The following is a 22,811-nucleotide window of genomic DNA, read 5'->3' as shown; positions in this document are numbered from 1 at the left end:
AGTTTGGTGCGTAGGAGCGGCGCGTGTGCGAGAGAGTGTACTTTTTTTACAATGCATAATCCGATGCCGGAAGCGGCGTGAAAAATCTATCACGAGCAGCAGCGTCCGCTTCGCCTACCGAGGAAGGAGCGTGGGCCGAGATTCAGGGAATAGATGGTGCGACGGAGGATGGGCGTGGTCTGATGACGTTGCCGCCCCCAGGAGGCGGGCCGAATTGTGGGGCGCGGCGTGGCGGGGGGGTGGGGGGGGGGGGGGGGGGCGGCGGCGGCAGGAGTCGCGGGCGCATCAACCTGCAGTCATAAGCGAGCCGTCGGGAAGCGTAGACGTTGCTTTGCCGGGTCGTGAACAATGCGGCGTTGTTTTAACCGGAAATAAAAGCGACACCGAGCCGATGTTGAAGACGAAATTGTTACGGTGGTAAAAAACAAGGCGGATACTCGAAGTCACGAAACGCGAAACTAACGGACGACGAGGATCTTCCTTCGTTTCTTTCTTTCTTTCGTCCTTCCGCCTTATTGCCGATCGAAGTGTGCGGTGCACGCGATCTGTTTTATCCGCCGGGGAAGAAAAAAAAGCAGGTTTGTGTACTCGTACGGATATTTAAACTCAACGCTGAACAGTAAACGATCGGTCGAAACGTGCGTCTTGTTTGTTTTTTTGTTTTTTTTCCATTCTTACTGAGGAATATTAAGCGAGACGCCGGGCGTAAATGATCGGGGAGAGTCGAAGTAGAGAGATGCGGGAACTGATTTCTCCGACGCTTCGAGAATCCCTTTAAGCGGGTTTCGACCGCTCCGAGCTCATCGGGTGCCGAGTTAAAGGGAATATATCCAAAGACCGCGAACCGCCGAATAAAACTATTGGATTTCCTTGTCGAGACGTATTTCGTCGCGAATCGATCGCACCTCGCTACCTTTCGCAAAACTGATACTTTTACCAAAAAGGACTCTTGGAAATCGCTCGGAAGATTATGGGCGCCGTTTTTATAAACGAGGAAATACGAACCGTACTCCGATCGATACGAAGTATTTCCGGGGAAATTTTCAACTTGTGAATAAGATTCGCCGGTAAATTCTTCTTTAAACTCTTGTCAAGTTTCTTCTGCCTCTACGTTTGTCACTTCGCATTTTATATTCGCAAGGAAAGTGACGATGATTCTCGACGTCTGAAATCAGACAAAAGTCTCGTGAGTGTTTTTTTTTCTTGCGACGACGAGCATAAACATTCATGAACAAGGTGAATCAGTGCGACGTTTATTTCTTGTAATATCGTCAAATAGACTGTACGAGGATATTAATTTTAAGAAGGAAGCGCATGCAGTGTCGGAATTAAGTGTTGGGTGTTTTATTTTTCGTTTTTTTCGTTTTTTTTTTTTTTCATCCTACTATTCAAATTTGATCTTTTCATATTATCGCGATGCTGCAGAGACACGCCTGTTAATATCGATCGATAATATGACCGAGTAACTCACATGGATATTTTTCTTCGATACGCAACCTGCTGCGCCTGTTCCGGGGATGAAAACTACTCGCTGCCCTGAGAATTCATCCGCGGCGTAATCGTCGCCAACCTGGAGTTTTGCTTCATAGCAGGTGAGAGAATTTATTTAGAATTCATTACTAATCAACGGTCAAATTACGAACGCGGTTGAAGTTGGTAACGCTAACGTGAGGAAAACTGAGGAAATTTACGAATAGTTTTAAAGTATATTAACTATAGTCGATTTTCTTTTCTTTCTTTTTTTTTTTTTGTAATAGTAATGTACAGTTTTACTTAATTAACTTCAACCTTGTAATAAAGAGTGCGAGAAAATTGGAGCAGGCAATTATTTTATCCACTCTCGTCGTCAAACTCGATTCTTCATTTTATCCTCCGGCTGTAACAATTCAAACCGTTGTACAGTAATGTTCATTAACGTGCCTTCCCTTTACCGTCTAACTTGTTTGCGGTCCGAAACAATATTCGAGTCTCGGTTCTATACGAATTATGCGACAATGACTTCCGATCTCTCTCACGTCGGCTGCGTCGCCGATCACTGTCGAAAAATTCGCATACAGAATCGAGACTCGCATTTTATTTCAAACCGCAAACAAGTTAGACGGAAAGGGAAGGCATTGATCAACATTACCGGAGCGTATATCAACCTTAAACTGTAAATCCATCTCGTGTAATACATTATAGATTATACCTACATCAAGTACGATATATACTTTTTTTTCCCCCAGTTTTTTATTCTTGTTTCACTTCCGGCACGGATTAAAACGCAAAAAGTAAAAAACGCACGAATTCGTTGAATAGATAAAACTTTTAAAGATTTGTCCGTACAATGTTAGTTGTAAGATGTGAAAATTGAAAGTTTGGATATCGTAGCGAAAAATTTCCTGTTCTTTCTCGATGTTATAAGTTTACTAGAGTTCGCAATTCACAATCATCGTAATACGAAATGTGTCATAACGATATTTCTTTTTCTTGGCTTTCGTGATTCCCATCGTGAATGAGCGTAAATCACGTAATAATATTACAATTACAGTATAAATACAGAGGAATAACTGTTCCAACTTTTTTACACACCGTTCGAAATCGATGTGAGTAAACAATGTTTGGAACAGAGTCTGCATGCCGGATGAAAACACGGAAAAAGCGTCGCAACGAATCGCGATTCTCCAAGTCGAAACACGAATCACCTCTCGCTTTTCGGTTTCGAACCAAAACTAGTTCTACGAAGTTACAATCGGAGATCAGGATTTGGATTGGCCAAAAACACAGGCGGACAACTGCGACTCTTTTATTTCTCTTTTTCTTTCACTCTCCGTTATGCTTTACGATACGGACATGCCGGGACTGTGTTTCGTAATAGTAATCTTCGTCGAATCGAACAAATTCTCGGCAAATTGAAGCCGAAAAATCGACGATGCTTAAGTCAGTAACCTTTATCGTAATGAAATATTGGGAAAAAATTACTATTTATACGAGTATATTTTGTTTCATTGTGGTTTGCTGGATTCCAAACTGTTACAATATTGCAAAATAACGGTTTTTTCACAGCACGAATCGCGTTACCGTAACGTTACTAACTTCAACATGATAAAAATCGAACACGAGTAGACCGAGAGAAAAGTTTTCATTGTAACGGCGTAATTGTTGTGTTATGTAATTACTGTATAATTCGTAATCACAATATCTACTTGTAACTCATCTTGCGTAGTGTATGACTAATTGTAAGACGACTATAAACCTTTCGTATCGTATCAATATATCGATAATACGATAGTACGAATGAATGAAAATCACGTTCCGTGAAATTTTCATTGAATGGGATTGCCGATGGTTCGTTTCAAGTTTTCTAAAAATTCTCAAGAGCCGACGCAACGATCGTTTGCTGCATCCAATCGGCAACGAAACTTGGGTGTAGTTTTAACGTTGCGCCGATGCTGCCGCGACGTTTGTTGGTATAATTCCCGTGTGGAGAGAAAAAAGAGACGCCTTGTATATATAAAGTGTTCGCTGGTTAGAGCGGTCATAGAAGCTGCCCTCAACCTTGAGACAGACCAGCAGCACCGTTCTAGGAATAAGACTGTACGACATTTTACGACGTAGTAAGTAAGTAAGTATGAAAGGAAGAAAGGAAGTAAGGAGGGAAAAGGAGGTAAAAGTTTCACCTCGTTCGCTATAAGAGTGAAAAACAAAAAAAAAAAAAAAAAAAAAAACACGTGGATGGTATAACATTATGCACGCGGTGTCCTTAATAATTAATATTACAAAATTGGGTTAAATGAACTGTACGAAGTTCATCACACCTCGATGAATATTAATTGTTCTTTTATACTTTGAATGAAAAAACAGAGTAGCAAATATCCGCCGCAGACGAAAAATTGAGAGACAGTGTTGTAAGTATAATTGAAAACTTTGGCTCAAAATATTTGATAACTTCGTTGAATAAGAAATTATAAAACATATCATTTGTGAAACGCTGTAAAGAGAAAAGTTACAGTATTGAAGAATCAAAGACACGGAGACCTATTTTAAAGAATTTAAAAATTTTCACAGTTGTAATTTACGATTTTCCACCTAGGCATATCCTAAACAGTTTTTTTTAGACCGATAGAAAGGTTCTGGAAAAATATGAGCGTTCTACGTTATGTGGAAGATATCGCTTAGTTGATTTTTCACTTTTTTATTTTACACTGTTTTGAATTTATCAAGTATTTTGAGTAAATTTTTTGTCTACCGCTTACACAAATCATAACATCAATTTACCTCACAAAGAAGACTCGTACTTGTAATATTAAGTTTCCAGTTGATGATTAAGAAGTGTATCTGACGATATTTTCGTTATTAATTCAATATTACGAAAGAGTTACAATTTTATACGAATCTTTAATTTAGGAGAATAAGATTCCCGGATGACACATCGTTGTGTTATTGATCGTGATCTTTGGGTTGAATATAAATGTCAGGAGAGAAATAATAACTGAAGTGCTACAACGTGTTTCTTCGCAAATTCAAAAGAATGTGAAAAAGAAATTGAAAAATCAAATGAGCGTGATCTTCCACGTAACGTAGAACGCTCATATTTTGACAACATCTTTCTTTAGACCTAAACAAACTTTTTATGGGGTGCCATGGTGGAAAATCGAAAATAATTTTTTTCCGATATATATATATATATACTTTGATCCTGGCTTCTACGTATCAACTTTTCCCTACAAACAAATATGTAGGAAACAATAACGCAACGCATCTTTCCCATACACTTGGAAATTCAAGAAAAGCGATTTTCGATACGTTCCCGAAGGTTTCACAGGTATAACAATCGTGATCCTTGTACATTCTAATCTTTCTATATATTTATCTTTATTCCCTCCACCTCCCATGTAAATAACTCGACGTGAAGTTTTTCCTGACTATTCGTTTTTGTTTTTCTTCCTTCTACATATATTCTCATTAGAATCGCGTTAGTGCAGCCAGCATGTGTTGCAATTGCTGAGCCGTTGTCTCGCTCAACTCGTTCTGCACGATTCGCATGCAGGTATAATTCATTTTTCCTATATTCACTGCCTAGTTATAACACTCCCATTGTACCTACCGCATTCATGCACGCGTGTATGTAACATACGTGTTTTCTCACACCGATCACGTAGCAACGTACATTAAAAACAGTCGCGGTGTTCGATGTATTAGAATGCGTTGAGATTTAATTGATCCTCGGATCTTCTCACGTTGAAATTTTCCTCGCCGCTATTCTCTGCGCCTCTCCCTTCCATTTTTCATTGCAAGCGGAAATTTCACGAATGAACGTGCCCAATACGCGAGGCACAATTAATTCAGGGTGCGCACAAATACGTCTTTGTAATAATTCCTACATCGGTATTGTATAGTATATATTATATACATTGTATAATATATATAACATATACACCATATTATTGTACACATATATATAATTCCACCGTGGATTTTCTCGAAACGGAAAAATTTTAATGTAAATGAAATATCGTATGTGCAGTGGTACAAAAATTTTATATGGCATTTAGGCGCCGTGATGCTGCTGTAATTATTGCAGTTTTTGTTTGTTTTTTTTTACGTAAAAACACGGACCACGGGCAACAGTGAGAAAATCTATGTAATAAGTATCGCTATGTATTATTGATAGAGAAGCACGTAAGAAACGAATTGATATAGTTTTAATACGAATATTTGATAGCAGGTTAGTCGTAGTATATCTAACGTTGGGTAATTAATATACGTATTATATATATATATAATACACTGCGGGTAAAAATTTGAAAATCACCTTGTATATATTTGTATTCTACAACTCTCTTCTTTAATTTTCACATCCACGTTCTCTCTTAATTCAAAGTTTATGTTTTTCAATCTCGGTGATTCCAGACATTGCAAATTTATTACACCTATCGTAATACACGCTGTGATCTGTATGCGTGCACATGCATGATCCAGAAAATGGAGAATTTACTACGGTGTGGCTTGAATATACACGTTACATGCGTGTGTAATACACAATACATGTTCATGTATACAAAATATCCCGTGTATAGTTGTATAATTAATTTCGTCCCCCACGCATGCGTGCATGTATATGTACACACATTTATTGCTATATATATATACATACATATGTAGTTACGGTAAAGTTCGCTGAGGTCCTTCCGCCTCCGGCTAGGCTGCGCTCATAATATGACCGCGATTCAGGATTTTACATACATATACATATGTATACGGGATGGTTACACACATGGAAAACATGGAAATTTTTAATTTGGTGATAGAACAAACTGAAAACATCAGTTTACTATCACGGGAGTTAGAAATCATTTTTTGAGGTAACGAGTTTACTTTTTATCGTCGAGAAAACAAATTGGCTTAAAATGACTTTTTTTTTTTTATACCTACATTATATTTTTCTTCAAGTCGTATTGAATTTGAAACGATTAAACAGAGTCGATAAGCTGAACGATTTAGGTTTTATTGTTAGTAATTTACTAGAATTGGAAAATTGTCGGGGAGAGGCTAGGTTTTAGATGTCTTGAAAAGTTGGAAATGTCGTGGAATTTTATTCCTCCAAGTATCAAACCCTTCGGCGTTCGAGAGCCGCTGTTGGGCCCTCTAGCATATGTGTAACATGTTACACCGTGTAACAAGTAAGTTGCGTGCCGATTATACTCACAATTAGTTATTATATCTACCGTGCTACATACGTACGTACATATTACAGGTTTTCACTTTCCTCGGAACGATTTTCGCGAACGAATAAAAGGTATGTTTTACGCGTGGATGTCGTTATGTATTTGTATCGTAATCACGATATTGTACCAAGTCGAGTACACAATATCTACAAGGGTGTTAAATCGATAGCTCAGATACCTGTTGAATATTTCGCCGCGGCAGCAATTCTCTCTCTCTCTCTCATCTACCTATCGGCATTTTCTTTGCATACGTATTATGCACGATTACAACATTACAATTATAATTGTAACGCGTTAATTAATCTCGGGTTAATTGTTGCTTGTCGCTATACGGCCAAGATTTTCTTTCATCGTCTGTGGAATATTTTTTGAAACTTTTGAGAGGCAATATCTGGGGATGATCGTCTTTGAACGTTTGTTTTACGCAGTTACTCTTATATATATATATATTTATTTATTTATTCACTTATACGCTAATAGTATATTAGAATAACGGAAGTTTGGTATCAACTGGTTATCATTCACCTTTCGTGATTTTTGCCACGGTCAAAATACGTTTAAGGATAAATGATAAAAATGCGGTACATTGCTGCATTGTGTGTATTTATATTGTATATATATATATTTTATCTCGATCCATTTTTCTTTTTCGCGGGTGGCGAATGATAATTTGAAGTGTTACAAATATATGTATTCGCGCAGAATTTATCGGAGTCTCATCTTTTTTTAATTCATGAATGTAACGTATTATGTAAATTATAATTATGCGCATATGCATGTAATACGTTATTTACAACGAATATAAAAATTTCTAACAGGTGTCGTTGTTTTTCTTTATCAATTGCTTTGCGTTATCGATTGACGCGGTATATTAATATTAATCAAACATCTATTGAACAACGTTAACGATCTCACAAATCGCTCGCAATAGTAAAATATCACCACATGCGCGCATTGAAATGATCCGTCAAATATATTATAAATACAAACAGATACACATCCGTTGCACCATCTTAATTATCTAATTTCGAATCGCATACGGAACATGATATTATAATATCGATCAGTGAGATGTACGTAAATTCCGAAACGTTTGCCAAAGAAAATACGAGATATATTCGCTCTTTTCCCTTCTTTCCAATTAACATAGACCAGTTGTTTTTTTCAATCATCTTCAGGAACTACGTAATTCAATATACGTATATTACAATTATATATACATTTTCGTCCGGGTCTTGCGCGTCTGATGTTTGTAAACTATTTTTAGTTCTTTCGTGTGTTTATTTATTTTTTTCTCACGAGCGATTTTTTTTACTTCGGTTTTATACGTACTATTGCATATATTATGTAATATCGTCATATAATACTTTAAACTTGGAAATTAGACTCTGAATCTTGACAAAGCAGAATAAAAAAAAAAAAAAAAAACTAAACGAAAGTTGGAATATCAATATTATGAATATAACGCATTATAAAACATGCAGCTTATTTGCAAACATAATAACTTGCTTTGCTTTACACTTGCATAATATGTGTACTTATAAATGTATGTAACCCTTTGAACTCGGGGTTGTTTGCAAAAATCAATCGAAGAATGAAAATAGCTCATATGGCTATATATTACATATTATTAAAATTGTTGTTGTTGTTGTTGTTGTTGTTGTTGTTATACCATTTATCGGCAATTCCGTTTCGCATGATATGTTTTTGTATATAGGTAACGAATAACGTGTCGTCGGCGGGTGAAAATTACAAAGTTCTTTTCACGTTATACGGCGAGGAGGGCAATTGTTTGCGGTAGTATTTTCGTTAGGTATTTCGTTGTTGAAATTGCGCGAAAAAGGCGTCAGACTTGGTCCCGGAACGTTTGCCTCGCTCCTTTCTCCCCGCAAATTCCCAGAAGCATTTTTCATTTCGCAATATGCATTATATTATACACTCGCGTTTGCGTGCCGTTTGCCGCATCGTACGTATGTGTATGCATGTATATATATATATATATTCATCGCGTATATATGATATATACGTATACACATGAATACGTACACATTATACAACGGATGCTGTTCGGCGCTACCTGCTTAGGCGCTTACGAAGACGACGTCCCCCGATTTTTATTTATTTTTTTTATTTTACTTTTTTGTTCTTCTTCTTCTTCTTCTTCTTCTTCTTCTTCTTCTTCTTCTTTTTCCTATTATTATTATTATTATTATTATTATTATCGCTGTCGTTGTCGTCGTAAAGTAAGACGAAAGGCTTGGCTTCGAGCATAGAACCAATCGAGTGTTCGTGTTGCGGCTGTTGCGTTGTTCATCTCACTCTTACGATGCTTCACGGATCCGCGAGACTCGCGGGGCAAGTGATCCGGTGGTCTTCTTTAGCCTCGAGATGATGCCGATGCTGACCGAGCTCGCTATGTAGTAAGCCTGTCGGCAAAATGATTTATTTATTTACCCGCGCCACTTCGGAGTTAATGACAATTTTTTTTAGAAGAAGCTTGTGTATTATTACGTACATAGGAACGCAACTTGCATACATACACGTACATATATATATATATATATATATACGTATATTATTATATAGAGCTGGAGAAGATGTATCGTTATGGTTTGTTTTATCGTATCATTGTGTGACGTATACTGAATTTTGGACCATTATAAAATAACAACGAAATAGGTTTAATGATTTTTTTTTCTTTTTTTTTGTCTGGAAAATGGACCGATTTTGCACTACGTAAACGGTACGACGTTCAATGTTTATGTATATGTAATATATGCGTATATGTTAGGGTTGGTTTTACTTGAACAAGGTATATTATGCTCGTTTATTTTTATCCTTCTTTAATTCATCACCTCCACAACCGTGATCGTATATTATACGTAATGTAATATCACGAGGATATAAGCGTATGTAATTGTTGTACGGATCGCAGGTTGAAGCGTGTACTCTGTGCGCGAATGACAAGGGAAAAATGTCTTTTAAACAGTCGCGAAAGCTTTATTGATATAACATGAGGAAGTTTTAATTTTGTTACATTAGCTGTTTTTACGTAATCGTTATCAAACTTGTTAACATTTCGCGTTGTAGGAATTGAATTTTAGAAATGAACTGATTAAAAAAAAAAAAAAAGAAACAGCAAATATGATTGTACAAATAGTGTGCGATATGATACAGGGTCCTGTAAATATCCGTTTGAAATTTGGTGAAACAAAAACGCGATTATTTACTTGTTTACTTGTGTAAAGAGTGGTCGTATATTTTATAGTATACAGCGTGTTCGTAGTAACGAAGCAACGAAGATCAAAGTTCTGCAAATTGATTATACAACCACGGAAGGAATCAATGTGAAAAATGATCGCATGTGCAAATCGTGACCGGCAACGGAAGAAAAGTGAAAAAATCGCGAATCGCTTTCATAATTTATTAACGTACAAGGTGAGATATAATGTAAACGCGTATTGCGAATTTTTTCATCGTCAACGTCATTTTCTACTTACTTATTGTTTGTTTTATTACCGATTACGTAATTCTTCGTCTTTTCATGTTCCGTCGTTGAATATGAAAATTTATTCTTTAAACTTACACGTACTCGCGAATCTGTAACAAAAAGATTCGACGAAACAATCCCGATTATGAAATGCATAACGAACAGATTTCTGGTATATATAAACTTGTGCAATTATGTTGTGTATCGTATAACACATTTGTTGTAAACTTGTGTAATTTATCGAGTCCCTTTGTATAATCCATTCAACTTCTCGAGACAACTGATCTTTGAGACTCGAAATTTTGACTGCACGTAACTTTGTTCCGCTGCTACACTTCTGTCCAACTATTCAAACTATCGTAACAGATGTTGTAATTATATATCTTTTGTCGATAAATTCTATTTCATTCCGATCCACTCTTTTCTGAAATTGGCGAATCTAGAAACACTTGATTTGAAAAAAACAAAAAACGTTTCTGCGATGCGGGAAGAAATTAGAAAATACCGAATGATAAAACGAGTTTATTTTTTACATACGTATCGGTCGACAAACTATATGAATTTTTTTTTTAACCGCGAAATTGTAAATGAATTGTTCTCCCAATTTGCACGATTGTTTTTCAGTCAATTTATTTTTAACAACAATAATTTACATTATATCGCAAAATGGTTAGGCGTACCTCGTTTTTCGTAATCCCAACAATATTTGAACAGTTTTTTTAACGATACCTGTTTTACTGAAACTTTCTAGTTAATGTAACAAATTAAATTCTCCTCGGTGCATGTATTATAAATCTTCGACCCAACATGCAGGCACGAATTAAACACCTGTCATTCGATTTCTGTATAAAATTGAAAAACTGATCTATGCATTTGTCGCGAGTAATCCTCCCGTCGAGAACCACTGTTCGACGTTTATACGTACACGCATATTGTATATATATATATATATATATATATATATATATATCGACGGGTCCTATGGAAACAGACGTCGTATTTCGTCGGGTGGCTAAAACGGACGTATGTATCTCCAAAAAAACGCTGTACACGTTGAGTTTAAACAATGCTCTGTACACGTCTTGCAGGGTCGACTGACAAGATACCTCCGTTTCAGCCGCCCGACGAAATACGTCTGTTTCCATAGGACACACGCACGTGTGTATGAGAAAGAGAAACGAAAAGCGAGAGAGCGAGAGAGAGCGAGCGAGAGAGGGGAGGAGGGGCGAAGTTGCCGTGCGTCAATCATTCAAGAAGGGATGCTGGCATTCGGGTCCGACATTGGACGCAGGGAAAGAGGAATTTTCTCTCTCTCTCTCTCTCTCTCTCTCTCCCTCTCCCGGATGGGGGGTGCCTCGAGGGCAAACACCCGTTTCGGAGGGAGAGCGACCCTTCCACCCTCGCCGGAACAATGCTCGTTGACCTAGGCCCGGTCGCTTCGGTATCTCGGTCTCTTCCATCCGCCGGTTCTGCGACGTTACGTGACGTAGGTCCGTGTTTATGTTGGCTGCAATGTATCTCTGCGAACGTGTATGCATATGCGTAAAGGGCTGCAGCCTCGACATCGAACGAACGGGGAGGTCGGCTGCTGCACGGCGCGATACGTTGCATATTATACATATGTATACATACATATATATATATATATATATATCTGTGTATAAGTCTACAGATGCAGATGCAGATGTGTGCAGGGTTCGGCGCATATGTCCTGCTAAATTTCGCGCAAAATTATAGGGTGTTTCGGGAAAAAAAAAAAAAATACCCGATATGAGATTTTTCAACTTGGTGAGCTTCTGAAGAAAAGCTTTTGTCTAGGTTGAAAGAAAAATGATGGGAAATTATGAGGGTAGTTTACGTTATTTGGAAGATCGTTCTCATCTTTTTTTTCTTCAATTCAATATACGAGAAATTGTGAACAAAATTATTTTTTCTATTGCTTACATCGTTCGCAATGTCAATTACATTGCACAAAAGACCGAGAAGAATTGTGATATTTAAGTAACCGGTTGTTGTTCGAGAAGTGTATCGTATATGTGTAACGAATTTCTCGTTATTAATCTCATAAAATAGTGATAAAATATTAATTCAGAAAAGTTGGAACCTCGTTAGATACGTACATTTTTATATTACGTATCGTGATCTTTGCGTTGAATATAAATTTCAGAAAAGAAATAATAATTGATGTTGTACAACGTGTTTCTTTTTTGAATTCATAAGAAACGTATAGAAACAAAGTGAACAATCAATTTAGGACGATCTTCCGTGTAACGTAGAACGCTCGGTTTTTTCGAAAAAATTTGCAAATTATTTATCGTCTGTCTACATTGTTGTGTTATCAGAAAAGCGGTTCGGTATTTTTTCCACATTTTACCTCTCGATCCGGTCATTGGCTGAATGGTTTGCATCTGTTTTTATTCGGTGATATAATAAATATCTGTGTTAATTATTTTCGTTATATAATTAAATTCGTTATTCATTAGGATTTGAAAAGCACCTGAATAATTGTTCAGAACGTTGCATCTACTAATATAATATATGTGTATAATATGTATACATACATATATGGATAGTAATGTGACATAAAGACGGATCTATATATAACTGTGTTTCCATTTCTGTGTTCATTCGCTTATTTTTTCAGCTGCAACTTGTCGCGGCGCAGCCAATTAGAAGTTTTTGAGAGTTTATCGAAGAGAATGAGGAGGAGGAGGAGGAGGAGGAGGAGGAGGGGAAGGAAATTTATTCGATTCTAAACTTTATTGAAATACATTGCAGCTCATTTCATAGAGTTTAAATTTTACCAATCACCCTCCGCTCTCTTTGGCACATTTTCTTTTTTTTTTTCTACACACGTATACGGATAGTTTTTTGCTTCCACTCTTGCTTCGTTACAATTACACCGCGTGAGACGCGTGATGCGAATTTCAAAGTTTATTATTCACTTTGTTACATGTATAAATCCGCAAAATGTTTCTCAGCTAACCCAACTGACAAGAGAACAAAAGCAAATGATATTGTACAGATATTTACTTTCACTTTTTACTCGGAAGTGTACGATAATGTGAAAAAACAAGTGTGCATAATAGTAGTTTATAGAGAAAAAAAAACCAATTCAGTCGGTGGTTAAATCGTTTCGTACGAATTCGTATTGGCCCGTGACGTGATGACGTCACGTTTCACTGACCGATAAAAATTACTCCTCACAGCGGTTCTCATTTCCTCGTTTCGCTGGCTCTGCACGTGCGTAAATAACCGAGTGTTTCGAGTTTTAACGCACGCGTTGAAACTGATGATGGATAAACAAGGCTGTAAGGTATTCACCTGGAATTATAATCCGGGTATAAATATATCGAAGAAAAAGATGACGGAACGAATGACGTGGGTATGAATAAAAAAAAAAAAAGAAAAATTGAACCGATCTAATCGCACGCTGACGAACTCTTGGTAATTCCTCTGACCATAAATCAAGGAGGGTTTGTAGCAAGAGGGAGAGGAAGAAGAACTTTCGGCGGAAAGAAACGTTGAGGTGGTTTCCGTATTGAACGGAGGAACGACGCGACACGAACCAAAAGGCGGAGGCGGTCAATGGACACGTCTTCTCGTTTCCGTTCCTCGTCGCGTGATTACTCCTCTCTCCCTGCATCATCTCGTAACTCGTGTCTCCGAGCTGTCTACAGGTGGACTTGTTCGGTGTTCCCCGCAATGGGTCGTTTTCTTCTTATTGTTGTTTTTTATTTATTTTTTTTTATTTTTACCTGTTCGGTTGCATACGAAACCATATTGGTGTACCTATACCTATATAACACGTGTACATTTGTGTATATTGTTACTTGGTTGCTACGCTAACGACTGTTGTTGTAAAAACAGTATTTCTCTAGACGTTGAACTTGAGAGCACGCAATTTACTTGAACATGTACGATTTTACCCCGTCTTATTTATCGGAGAATCGTTTTATTTTTCTTGGTAAAAGAAAGTTGCAATATATAATACGTACGACGTACAAAACTGTTGTATTACACCTGTAACACTGTTACTCATTACCGCGTTGCGGTAGAAACTTTATTCACACCGTGATTTTAGAACTATGATTTTTCAATTAGTGTAAGCTGCAAATTTTTGTTCGATTTGCATTGCATAGGGTAAACTAGTATACCGAATTGAACACTTGTGAATGAAAATTAAAAAAGTAATATATGATGATTAATAAATCTTTATAATAAGCTGTAAATTTTTAAAGTAAAAATTTTTACACTTCCATCTACCGTATTTCCAACTTGTTCTCACCGTTAGTTTTCACACTCTTCGATACGATAAACTTTCGTTATATTTTCAACGAGATCCAAAAACCGCTTACAAATGTTATCTCAAAGATACTAATTACACTATAATCTTCCAAAAATATAATTTATCAATTGTTACAAGAAAAAAAAAAAAAAATGAAACTTCTCTCGCAATCAGTGTATATTATATATATATATATACCTAATAAACCTGCAGACTATCGAGTATACGTGACAAAAAAAAACTAATCGCCAAAGTTTCGTCAAACATTACTTGCCGAGAGTAATTCTCATTTTCCGCGCGTAATATCGACCGGGAATTGATCTATCGTGAAATTTCTCCGAATAATACATTCCTCCCAGGTGCCAACGTGTGATACATCGAAAATCCAGAAGTGGACGGCTCGTTCTGCCTCCACATTGCCTAGGCCCTCCCAATGTATATATATATAGTATATTATATACCCACGTAGGGCTGCTGATGCCTTCGTCATCGTCAATCCCTAAAGTGGCAAGAAAGGGGGGGGGGGGGGGGGGGGGGCTGAGCTTTTATAGCAAAGTATATACGTACGTAAATACATACCCATGTACTAAACTTTTGAAAGAAATGAAGAGAGAGAAGGTCAGATCCGCTATTTTGTGTCGTCTCTTCTCTCACTCTCTCTCTCTCTTTCTCTCTCTTTCTCGCTTTCTCACATCTTCTCTTCTCTTCTCTTCTCTCCCCGAATTGTGCGTGCACCCAAGTGGAGCTCATCGAGGATTTTTCTTGAAAAATGATTCCTTTGAGAATTTTTTTTGAAAAAGAAGATTGAAATGAAAATAAAACAACGTAAGAAAAGAAAAAAAAAAAAAAAAAAAACCTTTTAGGGGGTGCCGTGGTGGAAAATCGCAAATTTCTTTCTTTGTTTCGAAACACCCTGATACATCCGTATGCACGTATGGATGTAACGTGGATCGTATTGAACAGATATTCCGGGTCTAACGTCATTCTCGCGAATGAAACCTTCTCGGAGGTATAAATTTCGAAACTTGTACTTCCTCTATATATCACAGCTGCCTCGGCAAATTGCAACGCACCGATTTTACCTTATGTATTAAGGTATATAAACAACAACAACAATAATATCAATAATACACGGATATGCGCGGAGAATTGTGCATTTTTCGCAAATTTCTTTCTCCGCTTTTTGCGTATGTACGTAAATATTCGTGTATCCCTTTCTCTTCCTCTATCCACTCTTATTCCGTCATGCCTGGTTTTTCTCTTCATTTTCGCCTTTTTCGTCTCACAATCAGCTCGAGCGAGTCGGTCCCCTTGTGTAATTTTACATTCGCAAAAATTCCTTACGTAATTAAATACGCAAGTCCCACCGCTCAACCTTGTCTTTCCGAATTCTCACAATTTCGACAAGATAACTAACGTCGCGTGTCGGTACTGCAACTTTTATTTACACAGCTAGGCTCTACATATCTATATGTAATTCTTTAGCGTTTCTAGTATTTTTTACGATTAATATCATGTATAGATATATAGGGTATAACACAGTGTGCGATTTTAGCCCAAGGGTGAGAAAAAAATTAGGGGGGGGGGGGGGGGGGGGCGGAGGTGGATCAAAGACACCGAGATTTCTTTTCAACAATATTGTACGCGGTCGGAGGTAAAAAAAAGATATCGGATCTCTTCCGTAGTCGGTTGAAGAAGAAGAAGAAGAAGAAGAAGAAGAAGAAAATGATTGAGATTAAGATGAAGGAGAAGGAAGAAGAAGAAGAAAATTGAGCGCCGATGCGGTTGTCGGTTGCAATTGCAGCTTTGTGCGGCAGTCGATGGCCTGCCAAGGGTGTCTGACTGTGAAAATTGCAACTTATATTTCGCCTATATATACGAAGCCTGAGGGAGGTTTTGCACTGTATCTACTTCTAGCTTCATATACTATACATATATATATATACGGTATAACATGGTACAACCTCTGCAGGGCAACGTTCGTTCAAGTTTTTACTCCAACCTTGTCCTACGTGCAGTGATTTTTTTGTTTTCCTTTCTTCTCTCTTTCCTTCCTTAATTTATCCTTGCGCCTACAAAATATTTATAATATATATGTATATAAGTATACAAAGTAATCGTACAAGTTCTATTTGATGAGAAAGATAAGATTTATTCGTTACAAAATATGAATCTGTGGTTAATTTTGATCTCTAAAGTTTTATCGCGATCCGTAATTTGTAAATATTCGTTAAATCGTATACGGAAATGTTTTATATTTATTAGAGATAAAAGTCACAAAGAAAGAAAGAAAAAATAATTTGATTTTATTCTTGTTACACGGTACCAAAGAGAAAATACTCGCATCGTCGCGTGCAAAGAAAAATTTGATTTTCATTGAATCAAAGAATTTTCAGTGACGTTTAACACGAGATTCCCGTATTCCTCAAGTTTCACAGTCGGTGCCTATTACTCACTTTGCGTTACGTACGTAATTTAACGAATATGCAGCAGCGGTACGGCTGGGATAGTCGGACGTCCGCGTTATCTCGAAGGAACAGAAACCCGTCTCCTCCTCCTCCTCCTCCTCCTCCTCCTCCTTGATGTAACTGCCGTGCATGCCGAAGCTGCCGCGGGTCGCGTGTGTGCATGTGTGTGTGTGTGTGTGTCGTCAAGAGACGAGGCCTAGATAGTAGCGTCCGGTGCGGTGATCGATCGGATTGTATTGCGAGAAATATAAATCGCGATACGCGTACTCGTAACGAAATTTACGCGCTTATTTATTGTATACATACAATGAGAAAAAATTCATTCGTTGCGGTAACTAGAAAAATTGAGTAAAACAGGTATCGTTAAAAACAAACTGTTTGAATATTGTTGGAATTGCGAAAAACGAGTCACGCCTAACGATTTTTGTCACATGTCACGTATATGACAATGACGGGAGAATCGAAGAACGGATTACTCCGTAGGTACACGATTTTTATACATTAGTGAAATTGTATGTCGGTATTTTACTGCGATCGTTGCGAAAAGTCGAAAATTATTTTATCCTCGTTTTATAAATATTTAAATATGTTTTATTTGATTTATCTGAAAAAACATAAACAAGCGAAACGTAATGAAAAAAAAACCATGTCGTTATTTAAAAAATCGTTTCTTATATGATCGCATTTTTATTTTTCATCGCAGTCTATAATAATAAAATTACAGATGATGTTTAAACCCTTTTTATTTTCAAATATACGTACATATATAATACAAATTTTGTAAGAACAAATAAAAATTCATTTGCTTATGAATTTCGCAATGAATTTGGATACCGTGTAGTGCGAAATTTTTTTTATATTTCGACGCTGTAAAAAAAGATACATGTGTAACATATAAATTATATATTTCTTATGGAATCGAAACCGTGCCGGTCAAGTTTCTCTTTTTAGATTACATTATTCTCACATCGTCAGCGCCGTACGTTCGTCGTGTATATATATATATATGTATATTCGTATTATCTTCTCCTAATAAGACCGCTTGAGTAATATACGATCGATCTCCGATAATGAGTTGTTATTTATACATTTATACATTCAGGTATCATTGTACGGAGTTGGTTTATTGTTTAATTCGAGGGCAGTGAGCCGGTCTTAATCCTATCTTTGAAATACCGCCGTACTCAATGCATACTGTATACGATATATAATGGATACAATTGTAAACGTTACATATCCCTTAATGTTGCAGACGAAATGGAATTTATGACTACTCGGTGCGGGATCTGAGAAACGCGGGGGTATTAGAGACACGAACGCGTATACAGGGTGGGCGCAAAAATAATAAGAAAAAAAAAAAAAAGAAAAAAACGGGGCCCATTTGAAACGTGAACAACATCCAAATTTGTCGACTCATTTTTGAAAACTTTCTCTTTCTCGAATGTAGAAGAACGAATCTTTCGTTTCGCTTTTGAAAATCTGGCAAATCTTTATTCGTTGTTAAGATACACGTTTTTCAAAAACAGGGGTTGAAAAAGTCGTCGGAAGATTGAATGAAGTTGATATTAAAGAACGGTTAACTCAATTTCCATCTGAAATTGTCATTCGAATATTAATAATACTGACGTTTTAAAAATTCTCCGAAATTTTATTCACGTTACACGAAATGTTTCTCGTAAATTTAAAATCAAAACGCGATCTTCAAAGTTAAAATTTCTTTTTTTGAAAGACGTTGTCGACGAAGTTAGCAATGAAAAAAAGTTAGCCGTGGACAATGTCGAGAACTTGACCAAAATTTATTGATTGAAAATTTTAGATTTTTCGAAACGGCGTAAAAGTCATTGTAAAATTAAAAATATAGTAATTTTTTAATTAATTTAATTCCGTTTTCCTTTTGCTTTTTCGCATTGATCATAATTAAACGTTTGAAAATTTTGTAGCGTTAAAAATATCAACGAAGTGGCAGTTTTTTTTTTTTTTTTTTTTTTCTTATTTACCAAAATAAATCTCACGGAGTCTCGCGACGCGGACAAAGACGCCGAGTTTTTGGCCCAACAATTCCGCGTGTCGTATATGTATATTCAGGAAAATCGGGGGATGCCGAGGATGGCAGGCATCCTTGCCCCCGACGTCGGTCGCTAGGCAACTGGCGCCCCTCTGGATCGGCTCCATTTCTGTCTCTCTATCTCCATCTCCATCCGTTTCCCTTCCTTCTATCCGGAACGCGACGACTGTTTTTTATCATACGTGATCGTGCCGAGAGACTCGTGAACTAGAGATAAACTTACGATAATCGATGATAATGACGTTCGCGTTGATTGTGTGCAGCGATTTTAACTGTGCGATGAAAAAATATTTACATTTGCAAATAATTTAGAGGGATTTAAATTTTTTTTAAGTTATAGAGGGATATAAATCATGTCGTTGGATTAATTTTCAATCCAGGAAAAATTTATTATTTGCCTCAAAAAAAAGGTCCTCTTAAAATCGAACTACACGCGTATTACGTGTTGTTGTACTTGCGATAAGTTACAAAATAAATTTGCTTCAAGTTGAAAATAAATCGAACGCCAAGATTTGAAATGCTTCACAGAGAAAAACCAACAATATTTTGTGACAAGTTTGGTATTTTCGCTGTTAATCTCGGAACAAAAAAAATTTTTAAAAAGAGTATTTTCACACGTTTTCACACTTTAACCTTGAACAACTTTTCAAAGAGTTCAGTTATCAAAAAATTGTAGCAGAGTTTTTTTTTTTTTTTTTTTTTTTTGCAGGACATTATTAATTTCTCATTATTTATTTCTCTTTGTTTTTTTATGCAGCCGATCGTTGTTTTGTTTTTTTGTTAACCTTTATCAGATCACCATGCATTAAGTAATTATCGTAACAACGCTACAGAAATTTCGCAAAAACTAGCACAATGTGTACCTTTGTTGAAAGTTTTGCAAACATTTTTTGTCGGATTTGTGTTTCTTTGTTTGTTTAATTTTATCTTCCACTTCGGTTCTTCGTCCAAATCTTTCGCTTTCTTCGAGTTTAATGAATTTCAACAGCATACGATCACACTATGCGCAAATTTGAATAAATATCCGTAACTGCGTTTGGAAATACCTACAATACAATTTTCGCTCGAAATACAATGTTACAATGTATTACAGAGAAATATTCGTGATTAATTCGTACATGGTTGCGTAAATTCGACATGAAAAAAAAATAAAAATAAATAAAAAAAAAAAATAAAAACGAGTCTCATCAAACATGATATTTTTCGCAACGCCTCAACTATGATGATAAAATCATTAACCTTATCACGTAATTTCCCGTCCTTATAATGCTTCAGTTGCGTTTCATCTGTATAAAGTTTACGTACACGTAGCGAGGAATTTTTCAAACAACACGTCAAGCTCAGGATCGCGTAATCGGTTTCTATAATATCTCGGATATAAGTATTGCATGGGTAGGGTGTGTTTATATATATATATATACGTGTGTGTGTGTGTATATGTACACATGGGTAGGTACGCAATAAATTTATGTACGCGTGTTTATACATACCTACGTGATGTTGTTGGGTCCTGTGACCCGATGACGTCACCAGCCAAAACACCGTCACTGCATCCACAGCAGCAGCAGCAGCAGCAGCTTCTCTTCATTCCTCTTCCTCCTCCTCCTCCTCCTCCTCCTCCTCCTCCTCCTCCTCCTCCTCCTCCTCCTCCTCCTCCTCGTCCTCCTCGTCAACCCCTTTCTTTTCTTTTTTCACCTCGAGAGAGGAAATGAAAAACGAGAGAACCACATCACGGGTTTAACGTACATAAGTATATATGTGCATGCCTTGCGTCCGTCTAACGCGGTTCTCCAAGTGTTTTTTGTACGTACGTGAAAGTTAAAGTATAAATTGAAACTTGGGCTGATTTTAAGTGCTATCTATCAAGTTCTTGTAGGTACTGTGCGTGAAATGGTGAAATTCTTGCCTACGTATTATACATATATACACACCTATCATTTCTTTTTTTCTGCATTGTAGAAGAATTTTTTTTTTGTTTTTTTTTTTTATGAGGAATTTGAAATTAACGTAACCGTGACGTAAAAATCCATTTCTCGGAAAATTGGTTATTTCTCACATTCAAGTCGTACCGTAGCTCTGTGAAATTTCACTGAACCGTAATTTAAAGAATTACCTACACGCAACATTGATTAAACTCATATTCCGCAAATTTACATCTTTCGAAGTTATCAAGGCGATGGTGTGACGATTTACTCGATTGGTTTATATTTTTACGATTCGCAAAGGAAGGAATATTATCAGATCGATGAACCGAGAAAGAGTTGATTACGTGGAATAATTTTTGTTATATCAAACATTTCGTAAGAAATCCTGAATTTATTTGAATGAAAGAACAATAATATTTCTTTGGTTGTATTTGTCGATATTCGACGATAATCTTTTTCTTTTTTATTCTCGAGTGTAGGTAGGTAAAGAAAAAAAATAAATAAATAAAAGAAACTACAAACCAAGTCTTGTAATTCACGCTTGTAATAATTTATTCAGAGACGTTGCGGATTTAAGTAATTGGCTCTGTTCGCGCTAGCGCGACGGGGAAAACTTTGGCCAAAGAACAACAGGTGTGCGACGTGGGAGAAGAAGACGAAACGAGGGCTGTGCTCGTCTTACGACTAGGTAGGGTTGGTTGGTTCTTTTATTTTTTTATTTTTTTTTTATTTTTTAACGCCGATCCTTTTCCGCCACGGTCACCCAGTAGGTGAAACAAATATAGGCACGTCAGGATGGCTCTGAGAAACTTAGTTTTGCCTTCCAGACTTTCATCCGAAGCTGCTGTTGGACGGACCGACAGGCAGAGGCCTCTATGGTGTCGAATTTCGGCCGGTTGGTGCGCCGTTAGTCGCTAGCTCTAATTTTCTTTTCGGTTTCACCAGGCGTTGTGTCCTCAAGTTATTTCTTGCACGTACCCGGATATTTTAGAATTTATTTAATTTTTTTTAATGCAATAAAGTAGGTAGAAATACGAATCGCGCGAGACGATGGCAAAAAATGACACCAACGAGATTACTTGCAGAGTATGGATCGAGGATTTTGCTGAAATTTTTCGAGCTCTAAGATACGATCCTGTTGTGTATTTTTGACTCACAACAAAGGCACTTCTTGCACGAACCCGAATATTTTACAGTTCACTGATTGTTGCTTACAACAAAGTAGGTAGAAACACATGCCATTGAACTAGAAAAATTTCAGTCCAAGTTACCGAACATTTATCCAAAAATTGTCGCTTTAAGAATCGTCAAGTTTATGCGGCACTTCATGGAGACGACGCGCTGGCCGCGTTTGTATCCAATAATTTATACGCCGAATATTTCTAGGTGTCCGATACAAACCGTCGTACGCGTGTAAAAGGTTTTAATAAATCCGTAACGACGATGAAAACAGGGGGACGCCGAATGCTTGAGAAAATGATAATGATAAAGCTTGGACAAATTTCATAAGCAGAAGAATTTTCGTAACCGCGAATTTTTAGGCGTTATGTTTGGCAGCAAAGTTCGTGAGAAATTTTCGATTCTGGATCGTCGTTAGGTGCAATAATTAATTATACCTCATTTTTGTAAAGAGCCGGTCTGATTTACGAATGATTGAGCCTGATCGATAAGATCCAACGCGGATCTGTAATGGGAAAAGAAATGATCTCCTTTTTGCCACCACGAAAGGAAAATTTTTAACCGTCGTTGTTTGAAAAAAAAATTTACTTCGATATTTGTACGTTGGACAAATTCAATCTTATTTTAACTGCACTAATGATATTACAACTGTTTCTTCTTTCGTCGAAAATTGGTTTTCAACCCACGCG

The 22,811-nt window shown here is 36.9% G+C and overlaps 1 protein-coding gene across 1 annotated transcript in view; it reads left to right on the top strand.

The window, feature by feature from the left end:
• Positions 1-314: 314 nt before the first annotated feature.
• LOC107219094 overlaps positions 315-22,811 on the top strand; it is a 134,216-nt gene continuing 111,719 nt past the window's right edge. The window contains exon 1 of the mRNA XM_046739448.1: positions 315-1,592. The gene's annotated coding sequence lies outside the window, so the exon portion shown is untranslated. The remainder of the gene's footprint in view (positions 1,593-22,811) is intronic.

The sequence above is a fragment of the Neodiprion lecontei genome, chromosome 5 (assembly GCF_021901455.1).
Source record: "Neodiprion lecontei isolate iyNeoLeco1 chromosome 5, iyNeoLeco1.1, whole genome shotgun sequence".
NCBI classification, from domain to species: Eukaryota; Metazoa; Arthropoda; class Insecta; order Hymenoptera; family Diprionidae; genus Neodiprion; species Neodiprion lecontei.
This window is presented reverse-complemented; position numbering and strand designations above follow the sequence as displayed.